General features: G+C 34.8%; 1 protein-coding gene across 2 annotated transcripts in view; it reads right to left on the bottom strand.

Annotated features, from left to right (window-relative positions):
* LOC123527810 (uncharacterized) overlaps window positions 1–2,901 on the bottom strand; it is a 51,477-nt gene extending 48,576 nt beyond the window's left edge. The window contains exon 1 of one of the 2 annotated variants that reach the window (XM_053523716.1): window positions 2,775–2,901. The gene's annotated coding sequence lies outside the window, so the exon portion shown is untranslated. The remainder of the gene's footprint in view (window positions 1–2,774) is intronic. The other variant, XM_053523717.1, reaches the window with a different exon arrangement.
* Window positions 2,902–15,379: the final 12,478 nt, after the last annotated feature.

The following is a 15,379-nucleotide window of genomic DNA, read 5'->3' as shown; positions in this document are numbered from 1 at the left end:
CAATTCTAATAAGATATCGACAGGAATGTAGGCAAAATTCTTTAAAAACGATCAAATTTTCATATAATGTTTTGTAAAATTTCAAACAGCGCGATCTTGATTATTTATTTCCCTTTTAAAGTAAATAAACGGTACATACTATGGTAATAAAATTCGGACTTTTGACCAGAAAGTACAAAAAACACAATTAAAAAATCTTAAATAATGAAAAAGCGGCAGCAATTTAAATACATGGAGTAAAACGATTTTTTGGCAAACAGATTTCTGTTAGCACGGCAGAATAGGTTACGTGACCTCATGATAGTAAATAGAAATGTGGTTTTAAAATGAGGCAGTATGATGTCGTTGCGATTTTTAATAAGTTTTAAATGATTCTTCGTACATATATTTTTTGACACAACACTTTGTTAGATATTCTTCTCAAACAAATTAATAATGTAAATTTCTTGAGGGCAAATAGGTCATCATCGTTCATGGTCTGACATATTTACATGTCAGTTTATTCGGGATATTGCACATTCGCTTTTAAAAAAATTAAAGAAAAAACTTTTTTACTGAAAGTTTCTTCTCAACAATTAAAGGAATTGAGAAAGTACGATCAGACAGTGATGTGTCACATGGTGCGAAAACATGACGTAATGCAATGACAATCTCGGGGAAACTATACCAATTTGATCTCCACTGCAGATGCCACAATAACCGACACACTTCTTTCAGCTCTTTGAGGGGGTGTTAACTGATGATGATAACGAGGCCAATTACTTAGTTTATCATCAGAATGATTACCGATAATTGTTGATGTTTTTTTTTTCTTTTTTTTTTTACTTTCAACACTGGACGGGAGGCTGATGATTGTGTCCATATTTTGGGACACTTTTCAAAATAATTATTTTTCGGGATTACAGATTGCTACAGTCTTCCATTTTTAATTATTTTAGAAATAAGTCCTGTTTCTTTGAGTCATATGAAGTTATGACGTCTACAGCATCACAATTTATGAGATAGACTTGGAGGTCCACTAAAGTCTGAGCAGGTCTACTAGATTTTAGCAGTTGGTGAACCTGCTGGCAACTGCTGAAAAAAGTTAAGGTCGAGGCCTGATTAGGCAGTTAATTGGCGATAATACGGGTACTAAACACTGAAATGTTCTGACACCTACTAAAAAAAAAAAAAAAAAATTTCCTACCTACCGACCCCCATTTTTTCAGCATGTTACAGGAAACAAACATTTTTTTTTTAGGCCTAAATGCCCTAACAACCTATACAAAATATATAAAAAAGATTTTAAATATCAAATAACAAAATATTTCACGATATTTTCACTATATTAAAAATTGGGGGTGAAAAGTCTAGGGTTTATAAAATTGGGGGTGAAAAGTCTTGGGAGGAAATGTCTTGGGGGTGAAATGTCTAGGAGAGGAAAAGTCTTGGGGGTGAAACGTCTGAAATTCGTATCAAACCACATCATCTCGCACAGTCTCCCGTGAGAAACTGAAGACGTCATGCTACAGTTCAGAGCATGTGGTTATTTTTGAAAATCAAGATCAAAATTTTACCTATTTATGAATTTAATTTAATCACAAACATAACCATTTTCGATAAAATTCATAAAACCATACCTTAGAAGGTTTTAAGGTCTCAGAAAAGGTCAATAAACATGATAAATAACAATCCTATGCCGCCTATTGGTTTTCAAAATGAAGAGTACCCTAATCAGGTGACAACTGCAATAGCGGACAAAATATTACAGACAGGGGTATCAATTTGAAACTTATGTGTATAACTTGTGTTCAAATTATGTTACATGGATTATTTTATGCCAGATCAAAAGAAAAATGGAATAGATATATTTTAAAGTAAAAGGTGAGTCCATTGCATTTCATTTGATGAAATTATAGCGTGACAGACTTCTGGCACTATTCCTGGTTAGGTTTAGAGAGACAGTGTTTAGATCGAGAGACTCTCCATCCAGGGGAAGTCTCCGACCTGGTCAAGAGTTAGTCCAAATAATTGTATGCGAGAGTTGAATATCGTTATATTATTTTGACTTGTCGATATCCGCCTCCGAGTACAAACCAGAAAAGGTAAAGAATGTGGTAGCACTGTCCTCTTCTTTGCGTAAGTAACACCCAATGGAATCCGTTGGGCGGGAATTATGTTATAATAATGCAACGGATAAAAAAAAAGAAATACATACATAGAAAGCCTGTAATTTTTCCTTTTCAATGATGTATATATTACCCAGATTTCTTGAGAAAAATTCAAACTATGGCAGTTAAAAAAATGCCAAGGTTTAACACGAGTGTACTACATATTGGAAAATGGCCGATCACCGGTAAACACATTACTACACGAAGCGTTTTCATTGGTCACGCCTCCGACCGCCATTACATGAAGACGATTGAAAGGTTAGAGGTTTAAATTTTTTACAACAGAAATTCTTGATAAATATGTCCTGTTCTTATGTTTTTTATTTACTATTTATGATTTAAAACAACAGGTAAGCAGCTAGGGCTAAAGAAAAATCGTGACTACTTATAAATCGTAATTTCAGTTGACCACAGTTTCCACCACAGTTTTGATTGTTTCTGGTTGAGACCTCTAGGTAGACAACGTAAAATATCAAAATGTAAAATCGGTCTGCCCGAGGTCTCATTATTTAGACTAGTCAAGAGTTATCCTTCTTGCTATCGCATGTCCGGTTGAGAAGCAATTTACTTTGATAACATTATTACCAGACCGTATCAGACTTAGCTATTGGACAATAGACTTACTATTGTTAACAACAAGTGGCTATATAATGATAGTCATCTAAAAACAATGGTATTAGGACTTCAACGAACAGAAACAAAATTTATCTTAATCCACTTCCTGATTAATCTGGTTCCCTGTCCAATATTGGTTCCCATTCAAAATTTTCAAAGGCTGTGAACAGAGTTGGTGCACCCGTGATATATTACAGACTCCGGTATATACCGGATTAACTAAATTTGAACAAAAATACCTTAAATGTATATATTTTGTAACCATGGTGATTCTAACCCTAACCTTTAGTCAGTATATTATGCACATTATACACTAAATGCGTGCGGACATGCAAAAAAATGAGTATTTTTGCCGTGCGTTCCATTTGATAATAATTCCGCGCATGCGCAGAACGGCTGCACCAACTCTGCAATGAGAAACATTCATTTTCAAAGTTCGCAGGGGACCAGTCTACTTCCTGATTATAGTCTGTACTGACTAAAACCTGGAATCGGGACCCGGAATGTGATTGGCACTTTTTTCACTGCCTATACATTGAAAATAGATGATACATAAAATGTGTTTGACAACAAGCTTTAAGGTATTGGACCCGTAAAGGAGTATCTCCTTTTTGAAGAGTATTCAATTCTTACCATAAACCTACTTTGACTGCAATTTTCAGGGTGGCGTAGGTTCAAACCCCACTGGGACCGATTTTTTCCCCATGTTTTCCTTTTTTACTAGTAAGTTTTTACTTCTTTCAAGACTAATTATGGATGAATTGTACAAAAGTGGAAAATTTTCTTTTTATAAGCAATTTTTTGCTGTTCAATGTGAATTTACCTTTGAAACAGGAGGGGTAGAGTTAGACATCTTTAAAAATACTGAGTTACGTGCGGTAAAAGTTCTCTATTTTGCCTTCGTTCTTTAGATTACATTTTGTGGAAGAAATGCAGGTAGGTTTTACTATAGCCCCAATGTTATTTTTGAATGAAGTGAGCAAAATTCAAAACAGACCCACAGGATTCGACCTTAATTTGTTTACTTGAGGCACTCTAGACAAAAATGATTTTTACAGTTTTATTTTGTGTTTTATAATTGTTTAACAATAGTTTGATGTTTCTTTTATCAAAATTTATGCTGTAATGAATTCTCTGCAAACGTTTTAGATAGTGGCCATCACATTGAATTTTGTCTCTTCTTAAGCGTGAGGAAATACCATAAATTATACAAAATTTACAAAAAACGGCACGGTAAAAGTTGTTTAAAATTTGCAACACAGTGTAAAACATGGTCAACTTCAAGAATATACCAAGCAAATGCCATTTTTTAAACATTACTATTAGGGGTCCAATACCTTAAAACAGGTAAAAGGTAAAGGTATATTTCATTAAATAGGAGAGATCGTGTTTGTATACAACTCTGTTGTATTTTCTATTTTTAGAACTGATAAGACAAAGGTCGGGTGGGCAGGCGCCGAGCGTCCATGTTTTTTTGTAAACAGTAATGTTTTTCTAACGGCTTAAACGGATTATTGTTTTTTTTTAACAACAAATAAAAGGATGGTACAAAACAATTACATTCAGTAAATAAAGTAGGAAATTTTACAAACTCAAACGTTAAAGAAAGTCAGTTTGATAATTAAATTAGGCGTCAATCACTCCATTGACAGTCTAATAAAGAAAGGAGTAATAAATTTCACAACAGGTGTGAAACAACGGTGCTGTAGGTGCGAAAAGTAATCAATTATTGTGCTAATCTAATTTTATTACTTCTCTAACATTCAATCTAAACCTTACATATATTTAAAATATTACATATAATACCTAGCTGAATTTATGGGTATTTTAATACTAAATGCCAAAGTAAGTGGGTACATTTTGACTTTTTTGGGTACATTTTGACATAGCCAAGTGGGTACATTTTGACTTTTTTGGGTACATTTTGACTTTACCATGTGGGTACATTTTGGTTTGGGTACGTTTTGACCTGCACCCGCTTAAACTTTCTTAAAACACAAATGATATCAATAATTTTTTTATCACTGGAAAGGATGTAAAACAAGCAATTTATTGATAACTTTTAATTATTATTTCGAAATAAAATAGATTAATTATGAACGCTTAACTTACAGTGTTTTTTCTAAAACTTTGGAGTATCGTTACGCCGCTATTAAAATCATATGTCATTTTTGAAATGGTTTTTCATTTTAAAAAGATATTTAAAGAAGAAAATATGAAAATCGTAATCATTTCAAAACTTTTTGAATTTTTAAAATCCATAAATTAGTGAAAAAGTTATTAAAACATAAAAATTCCGATCCCATACACAAACGATGTAAAAACATTTGTTTAGCCCACCACCAGATAAACAGGTGTTAATGCGTGACGTCACGGCGATCTCTCCGTCGCTTTGTGAAAAAATGAACATAAGCTCTGTAGAGCCTTTGAGCGATCCAGGTAGTTGTATTATGTTATTCCTAACAGATATCTTATTATTACGTATTGGCATATCACTTTCTTGACAAAAATGAACTTATTACCAAATGTTTCTTCTGCATTTTATAAGTATACAAAGTATACATTCTTCCCATCCAACAAATGCTTGGTTCAGCTAAAATTGCAGGAACTGTCTTAGTTTTTTTTAGTTTCATCCTTTTTGCTTTTTTACAAATTGAGTCCTCGGCTCTCGGCCTTTGGTTCAAAATTCCCCTGTCTTTTCACTGACTTCTCCCCCAAATTTCATCTTTCCTTGACCAATTAAAATTTTCCCAGACCTTGAAAAAAATGTTTCCCTCACTTTTCCCTGATCGTGGGAACCTCGTGAATTTAGTTGTAAAATACGGAGCATGAAATTCAAGGTATTCGTATACAAAATAATTAATACGCCGAACCCACTGACAATCATTCTTTTCGCAGCATGGGACAAGTAGTTATATTATGTTATTCATAACAGATATTATTTTGTATTGGCATATTACTTCCTTGACAAATGTTTCTTCTGAATTTTATAAGTAATAATAATAAGTATTCTTCCCATCCAAACACATTGAAAGACCTTGGGAGCCAGATTAGAGACCATTTCTATTTCAGAAAATCAAAGTTTGTGCAAAAAAATATTAAAAGTATAAACCAATTAATTTTACATTTCAAATATACTTCATGTATAAGTTACTTGTACGCAGTTTTTCATTTGTATCTTCGATCTGTTAAGTTATAACTCTGATCAGTTGAAAGTTAATCTATAATGTTCCAGTTGGTTTATAAATGTACTCTTCGGAAAATGTTAAACTAATGTTGTTTTCTCACTGTATTGTATTATTATATTGACTTTAAACAAATGTTAGATATTTCATGCTTAATGAAATGCATATTCGTATTTGTATAAACAGATTTTTTCTTCAGATTTCAGCAAAATTAATGTTGATTATGCTGAGAAAAAGATAATCCTTTCTCAAATGTTCACACCTTATAACTGGTGATTAATTGGTTTGTGACTCTTAGTACTAATATATACCCACAGTATACAGCTCAATTAATGCACATCTATGTATAGTTTAAAGGCGTTAATTAAATTAATTTAGGTGTTGATAAATTTTATTTCGAGTAATACAGTTTGATGACGTTCTTAACGTCATCAAATCCTTCGGTGACTTACTTAAAAGCATTGATATACAGGTTTTCTCATGGAACGGCCGATATATAAACAGTTAATAATTTAAGTGGCATATGCCATTTTTAATTATAATTTGATTTGTACATATTTGTGAATGTTAATGGTAAAAATGTGAAATTTATGAAGCGAAGGTACTGAGATACTATTTCGTCACCGGTCACTATCCATGGTCTCGTGTCCAAGTTATATACTAACTTCCACCTTATATTAATAGTCAGCTACAACTCAACTCAACTCAAACTCTTTTATTCTCTCGACAGGCTTTTGTTGTTACTAATGCTCGGGACAACTTAGTGTGTTATATTGAGATAAGAACAATCAGTCTGTATTAAAACGTTTTGTCACTTTAATAATGTTTTGTACAGCTCCTTGAATTTTATAATTCAATATATTTTCTTAGGTGATTTCTAAATATGTCATCATTTAAATTGCTGCATTTGTTTCTCAAACGTGCATATAATATGGATAAATACCTCTGACCAAAGAGAAAATGTTTTGGTACCTATGCTGCTTTATATTTTTGTTTTAATTTTGTTTAAAAATATTTAAAGACGGAAATGTTCTTACTTCCGACTCGAGATTATTCCATTATTCAGTAGAAGACGGTAAAATGATGTCTTTAACAAATTTTCACGACTGTCTAATATATAAAATCCCATAAAAATAGTCTAAATATGTCCCGGGTTTAATGAAAAAGTGCTGGGCTTATATTTTGTGACTATATCTAATGTTAATGTACCCAAGATCGGTAACAAATGTTAAGCTTTTGCTTTTAATTTGCGATGTTAAAAGGTAAAATATGGAATTAAATGTAGGTCTATAAATATTTCTTTAATGGGACTTTATCCATGTCTTATATTGAAAGATTATAAAAGGATGACCTAGAAGCCTGTTCACGGTATAATTCAAAATTGCATGGCTCGGACTCAGCGAGTGTCTCAGCTCTTTTATCAATATAAAAATTGCATTAAAAAATCAATATATCATATAATAACTACATTGAATATATTTTAGGTATCAACAACCCTGATAAGCCAGAAAACAGCAACAATTTCTCTGCAAAGAAACTTTATAAGTGTTGCATTGTTGCATTTTCCATTACTGCTCATGAACAGACTCAATCAAACCGAGTCTGCAATTTTCACTGTTTGCCTTGTTTTCGGTGCTTCCGAGGGATCTACTTTTCAGATTTTATTTATAATTTGATTAAAACTTCTAAACAGGACTCGCAGGGAATATCTCCATTACAAGATAGCATCACAGGTACTTTTAAGTCTGGAAATCTTGACAAAGCAGATATACTAAACAGGCAGTTCAAATCCGTTTTTACCCCCATATCCCCTTTAACCTTATCTCAATCATGTTATTCTCTTCTCCAAACTCTAGAAACTGATATTGCACCAAACATCAAGAAAATTTCCTATTATGCCAGACATAACCATTGACCAGAAGGGTATCAAATCTGAAACCAGACAAAGCTGTGGGACCGGATAACATAAAGCCACTTGTCCTAAAAGAACTTCGAAATAAGACCGCTCCAGTTATTAAAGTTATTTTCATAAAATCTTTAATTTCAGGTATATTGCCGAAAGTATAGACATCAGCAAATGTTTGTCCCCCTTTTAAAAAGGGGAAACCCAGCAAATTACCGTCCCATTTCCCTTACTTGTATTTTATGTAAAGTTTTATAGCACATTGTAGCATCTAAATATTCTTAATGATCTACAGCATGGCTTCAGGGAACGTCGGTCCTGTAAGACCCAACTGCTACAGCTTGTTGATGACACTGGCAAAACCCTCACGAAAGGTCATCAAACTGATCTAGTTCTTTTAGATTTTAGCAAGGCTTTTGACAAAGTCATTCATCTAAAACTACTATATAAGCTGCAAGAACATGGCATCAACAACACTACTTTATTTTGGATTAAATCTTTTCTTGTAGGTCGCACAGTCAGTTATTCTTGAAGATGAAACATCAACCGAAGTAGCTGTTACATCTGGAGTACCACAGGGGTCCGTTCTTGGGGTTTTATTATTTTTATTAAATATAAATGACCTTCCTGAAACCTTCAAATCCAAAATTCAATTATTTGCAGATGACACTGCTGTTTACCTTACTATTTGTAGCCCTCAAGATGAGCCCTAATGCCCTCTCCTGAAATAAACATATAGCTAGAATAACATCTAACTCTAACAAAACTCTTGGCTTTCTTCGCAGGAACATCATCACCAAAAATGAGAAGATCAAGCAACTTGCCTATAAGACTCTTGTAAGCCCGCAATTGGAATACTCTTCATCTGTCTGGTCCCCTAACACCCAGTATAATATTGATAAAATTGAAAAAGTCCAATGCAGAGCTGTCCGCTGGGTTGATTTTATTTTAACTGGAGACCATACGTCGCTTTTCATGGAATTACATGCATAATTGAAGGTATCCTTGTGCACCGCCGCATGAACACATCTGCGGATGTCTCTAAATTATTTTGTACTTGTAGCATGTGTAAATGTTGAGTTCTGCCCATCTCGGCCGTGGACGGTAGCATGCATTTCAACTACCGTCCATGAACAGGCTCAATCAAACCCAGCCTGCAACATTTCGTTTTTGTCATGTTGAGCGACCTGTGGAATTTCCACTTTTTCTATTTTAAAAATAATTATTCATATCAGGACAGTGTAACCTCTATGAGAAACGAGTTTGGATGGCAGACCTTAGAAGATATACGAACTGAGACAAGACTTATTACGTTTTATAAAATTGTTAACCATTTAGTTGAAGTCCCTCTGCCGTCATACCTTGAGCTCCCCATATGAGAATGACTCGCCATATGCATCCCATATCGTATAGACAGGTCCATACATCTGCCAATTATTACTTTTTACCCTTATACGGTGGTGATACGGGACAGCCTTCCTTCATACGTTGTCCTGCAACCTGAACTTGATAGATTCGAGCAGGCCCTGCACTCCTACTACAATCCCTAGATAGCTCAGTCAGTGTTTTCAATCTTTTGACTCGCCTGATGACGTGCTGTCGTCTTTTAACTTCTATCACTTTTGACAACTCTTGTCAATTATTCTTTAACTTTTTTTCTCGCACTGACGCACAGCTGCTAGTAATACCAAAAGGGGGAGTTGAGCAGAATCAATAGATAGATATCAAATATAGTTTATATAAATATACAAGAGCATTTTTTGTGTTTTACATTACATGCCTTCTGTTACCTTTGCGTATGATAGGGTTTCTCCTGGCGAGAATAACTTTTATTTACACTGTCCTCTGACTTTTGAACATGGTGGGGGTAAGAGTGAGGTTGGGTGCACCATAAGCTGGTTTAAGCTCCCCAGTGGTGGTTTTGCCATTGACCGTTCCAAGGCGGTGTCCCACTGTGTTCCTTTATTTGTTCGTTTTGTTATTGTGTGTTTGATTTCTGTGGGTGTGTGTTGGTCGTGTGCGCGTCCGCGTGCTGGGTTAACGTTTGGGGAGGCTGTGTTTTTGGAACGTGGTTTTCCATGTTGGATATTCATCCTTCATTTTAACGGTCAACATAATTACTGCACGAGAAGCAGTGATATGTCATTGAAGGTTCAAGGATATCCTTGCTGGAATTAAAGTCAAATTATTACAATACTGCCTTTCATACTGAATGTGTAGGATATGAAACAGAATTACAATACTTACAGTTACGAGCAAAGTGAACACATTTTGGTTGAATACTCTGGATATCCTTGAACTGAAGCCAGATTATACATTTTTAGCTCTACTATTCATAGAATAGTGAGCTATTGGACTCGCCCATGCGTCGGCGTCCGCGTCGGCGTCGGCGTCCGCCTCCCGATTTTGGTTAAGGTTTTGTATGTAAGCTGGTATCTCAGTAACCACTTGTGGGAATGGATTGAAACTTCACACACTTATTCACTGTGACAAACTGACTTACATTGCACAGGTTCCATAACTCTATTTTGCTTTTTTACAAAATTATGCCCCTTTTTCGACTTAGAAAATTTGGTTAAGGTTTTGTATGTAACCTGGTAACTCAGTAACCACTTGTGGGAATGGATTGAAACTTCACACACTTATTCACTGTGATGAACTGATCTACATTGCACAGGTTCCATAACTCTGTTTTGCTTTTTTACAAAATTATGCCCCTTTTTCGATTTAGAAATTTTTGGTTAAGGTTTTGTATGTAAGCTGGTATCTCAGTACTTACTAATGGGAATGGATTGAAACTTCACATACTTGTTCACTGTCATGATCTGACATGCACTAAGCAAGTCCCATAACTCTACTCTTTTTTTTTCAAAATTATGCCCCTTTTTCGACTTAGCAGTTTTTGGTTAAATTTTTGTTGGAATCTGATATCTCAGTATCCACTAATTGGAATGGATTGAAACTTCACACACTTGTTCACTGTCATGATCTAACATGCACTGTGAAGGTCCCATAACTCTACTTGGCATTTTTACAAAATTATGCCCCTTTGACTTAGCAGTTTTTTGTTAAGTTTTTGTATGTAAGCTGGTATCTCAGTATCCACAAATTGGAAAGGATTGAAACTTCACACACTTGTTCACTGTCATGATATGACATGCAGTACAGAGGTTCAATACCTCTACTTTGCATTTTACAAAATTATGCCCCTTTTTCAACTTTTGTATTCATTCAATTGACAAGGCTGTTGAATAGTCGAGCGTTGCTGTCCTCCGACAGCTCTTGTTTTATTGCAAACTGACCTTGGCTGGGAGGCAGTATCAAGGATATGTTAAATACTATAATATTTATTGAGAGCGAAGCGAGCAAAATGTCTTATGATTTTAGGATATATTTCTTGAAATATTTATTTTCTTTATTACTGAAACCAGATTACTAGTATATATTAGGGGGCCTCCGTGGCCGAGTGGTTAAGGTCTCTGACTTGGAATCACTTGCCCCTCACCGATGTGGGTTCGAGCCCCACTAGGGGCGTTGTATTCTTCATGTGAGGAAGCCATCCAGCTGACTTACGCAAGGTCGGTGGTTCTACACAGGTGCCCGCCCGTGATGAAACAATGCACGGAGGGGCACATGGGGTCTTCCTCCACCATCAAAGCTGGAAAGTCGCCATATGACCTATGATTGTTTCGGTGCAACGTTAAATCCAAGAAAAAAACATTATATATCAAGTTTAATGTTGGACCCGGAATATATAAGTATTTATTGATATTTCTGACAGCCTCGCCCCCTGATTTTCTAATGGTCATCGGTTTAATATAGATATGAATAGTATGATGGCTCCAAGTCGCGTATGGAATATGGATGTGATTCCAAATTTGTGTAAACATTTCACACTGGTCGACAGAACTATGGAGCGAAAATCAGAGGTCGGGCCGAAGAAGAATCATTGTGGAATATTTTATATGTTTAGAATATTTCAATATACATTATGGCAATAAGCAAGATCATTTCTAACGGTGGTCAACTCACCTGTGCCAGGTTTTTAACTGATGATACCTTATTCGTTGTTGTCTTGAGAAAACCTCCGCTTTTGACTGAAGAACATAATACAGTAAATTTTAATACATGAACGTAATCGAATTCATATACATTTACGCCACAAAGGTCTATTAATATTTGAAATATATAATTACCGCAAAATATATTTCTAAAAACTGATAATGGCTTCTTTACTTTTCCGCCATTCTCCGTACAAAAGGTATACAGACACTAAATAGGAAAATGGTGAAAAATGGTAGTCGCATAATTATTTTCTCAGTTGTTTGCTCTGTAGAGCTGTTTTTATTATTTTCGTTGCAAGATTTGGCTGAAATCACATGCCAGATCTATGCACGACATTTAGGAAATATTTTCATAATGAGATCTTCTTCTTCTTCCTCTTCTTCTAGATACTGCACTCCTTCATCACTTTGACGATTATGTGTAGGTGGTGAAGAAAAAATAAATTAGGGTGTTTTACATATCAAATTTGTACAAGTGCCAAACGATAAACTTTCCAAATTTTACATCATTAAAACTTTATACACTGGTAGCCGTTCAGAGATGGAGGGCAGAGATTAGAACAGGCACAGTGACAAAAACATTGAACGAGTCAACTGTGGCTGCTGTGTGTGTGACAGCGGGCAACATGTTCCACTGACCTACTGTTCTAGGAATAAATGAATATTTATAAGAATCTTTGGATGTGCCAATGTGTCTGAAGCTGTTTCTGGTACAATGACCATGCCTTGTTCTTTGATCAGCTGGAATTAATAAATGCTTTTCCGGATATATAGCTACTACATGATGGACAATCTTAAAGAACATTATTAAGCGGGCTCTAGTTCTTCTTATCTCTAATGATGGCCAATTTAGATTTGTTAACATATCAGAAACTGAGCTTGTATTATGACAGCAATTTGTGACAAATCTAGCAGCCCTTCTCTGAACTTTCTCAATCTGATCTATATGGCTTTTAGTATGTGGGTCCCAAAGAGTACATGAATATTCTAACTTTGGCCTTACTATGGCCTTATATGCATGTTCTTTCACTTTAGAAGAGACTAATTTGCTCTGTTTGTTATTGAGTTTATGTGCTTATCCCATTTCAAGTTGTTCTGAAGTGTTACGCCTAAATACTTTGATGACTGAACTTTTCTAGAGTATGATGGTGAAGATTATAATTAAACTGGATTGGGTTCTTTTTCTGTGTTATACTAAGAATGTTACATTTATCAGGATGGAAATGCATCAACCAGTTCTGTTTCCATTTACCAGCAGCTTCCAGGTCAAACCGAAGAAGATTAGAGTCATTTAAAGTTTTAATTTCTCTATAAATTATACTAGCATCAGCAAAGAGTCTTAAAGTACTGTGTTTAATATAGTCAGCAAGATCATTGATGTAGATTAAGAAGAGGATTGGACCCAGAACTTGCCCTGGGGTACACCAGAGGTTACAGGCACCTGCTTCGACATTTCACCTTCCAGGACTACTGTCTGGGTTCTATCCTCTAGGAAATCAGAAATCCAGTTGAGGGCATAACAAGTTATTCCATAGTATTTTAATTCATGCAGTAGGTGTTTATGTGGCACTTTGTCAAATGCTTTGGCAAAATCCATTATGATAATGTCTGTTTGAATGTTTTTGTTATGAAATAGAGAAAAGTGGAAACTTCACAGATCGGACTTACTAATGATTTGGATGAAAGAAATAAGCTGAGTTTCACAAGAACGAGCTGACCGAAAGTCATGTTTGTTTCTTTCCAAAAAAGACATTACATTACTAGAGATAATATGTTCAAGTATTTTGCTACAGATACAAGTTAAAGAAATGTCTGTAGTTAATGGCATCATGTTTATCTCCCTTCTTACAGATAGGGCACACATTTGCATGTTTCCAATCTAATGGGATTTTGCCTTCCGCAAGAGACTTATTAAAAATTATAAAAATGACTGAACTTCTCTGTAGTATGATGTTTGAACTATATTTCTTTCTATACTTTTTAATAATGTAGTGAATAAAAAACTAAACACGCAGTATAAAAATGACTGAACTTTTCTAGAGTATGATGGTGAAGTTTATAATTAAACTGGATGGGGTTCTTTTTCTGTGTTATACTAAGGATGTTACATTTATTTGAAAAAGAACCCCATCCAGTTGCTCTTATATTTATTCATTTTCTTTCTTAATTCATTGGTAATCCAGGGTAATTTATTACGATATTTACTCATTTTTGATAGTATATTTCTGGATATTGAGAACATGGTTGGGGTAAGAGTGAGGTAGGAGCGCTCCATTGTGTTCTTTTAATTGTTTGTTTTGGCCTCGTGTGCTTCCTTTTTATGTTTGTGTGTGTGTGTGTGTGTGTGTGTGTGTGCGTGTGCGTGTGCGTGTGCGTTAGGAAGTGTGCATATCTGCGTGCTATGGGTTTCGTTTTGGGGAGGCTGAGTTTTTGGAACGTTGCATTCCCTGTTTGATATTTATCCTTGTTGTTTTAGAAATGTTCCAGAGTTCATTACATTATTTATATCCTGTTTTTGCAATATTTCACATAGTATGTCGTGCTTAGATCAATTTTAATACCATCCCAGTTTGCTTTGGAATACTTGAGGATTTGCCTTGGATTTTTTTACAGCTACGAAGAGAGGTATTACAAGTTGAAAGAATAATATCATGATCAGCTTCACCGATTAGAGGAATTGTTTCCATGTTATCAATGATTGCTGGATAATTAGTAAGGAGAAGATCTAAAATTTTATCATTACGAGTTGGTTTAGTGAGTAATCTGCAATGATATCTAGTAATACTGGATGTCGTTTAACTTTTGGTTTACTATGAATACAAGGGCTCTTCAAAAATAACGTAGACATTTTCTCTAGCTTTTATATACTTTAATGAAGCAAAACAAGAAATATACCATCATGATTTGCAACCTTTCTACTAACTGCACTGCAAATATGACGTGATTATGAGCATGCATTCAGGAGTTACGCTTCCTCGAAAACAGTCACTTACACGGACCCGGCGCACGGCGATCATATTTCAACGACGTTAACGACGTGGTGCCTTCATTGTGATGCTTTCGTTAAGTTTGCATTAATTCATATTCATAAATTTATTTTATAAATTTTCATGAGCAATACTTAAGTCAAAACAAGTTGTTTGGTTAGAATACTAAATAACTCAACGTGAGTACTTGGGTTTTATCTATGGCGTCATACATTGGTGTTAACGTCCATTTGCAGTTTTTGCGTTTTCTCTCTCGATCTCCGCTGTTTTTTAGCAATTACGGAATATTTGAGAATCGTTTATACCACTTTAAGGTTAAGACACAGATGACTGAACAATGTTATTGCGTCTGCTTCATTGAATTATGATTTGCAGTTGTTGTTCGCCATAACTAAGCAACTGTCTTATCATCCATGTCAGTCGATGACGACATTACATGCATTATAAACAGTAATACTCACTTACTTCAAACATT

The sequence above is a fragment of the Mercenaria mercenaria genome, chromosome 14, assembly GCF_021730395.1.
Source record: "Mercenaria mercenaria strain notata chromosome 14, MADL_Memer_1, whole genome shotgun sequence".
Classification (NCBI taxonomy): domain Eukaryota; kingdom Metazoa; phylum Mollusca; class Bivalvia; order Venerida; family Veneridae; genus Mercenaria; species Mercenaria mercenaria.
Note: the sequence above shows the minus strand (reverse complement) of the source record. Positions and strands in the feature narration are given on the sequence as shown.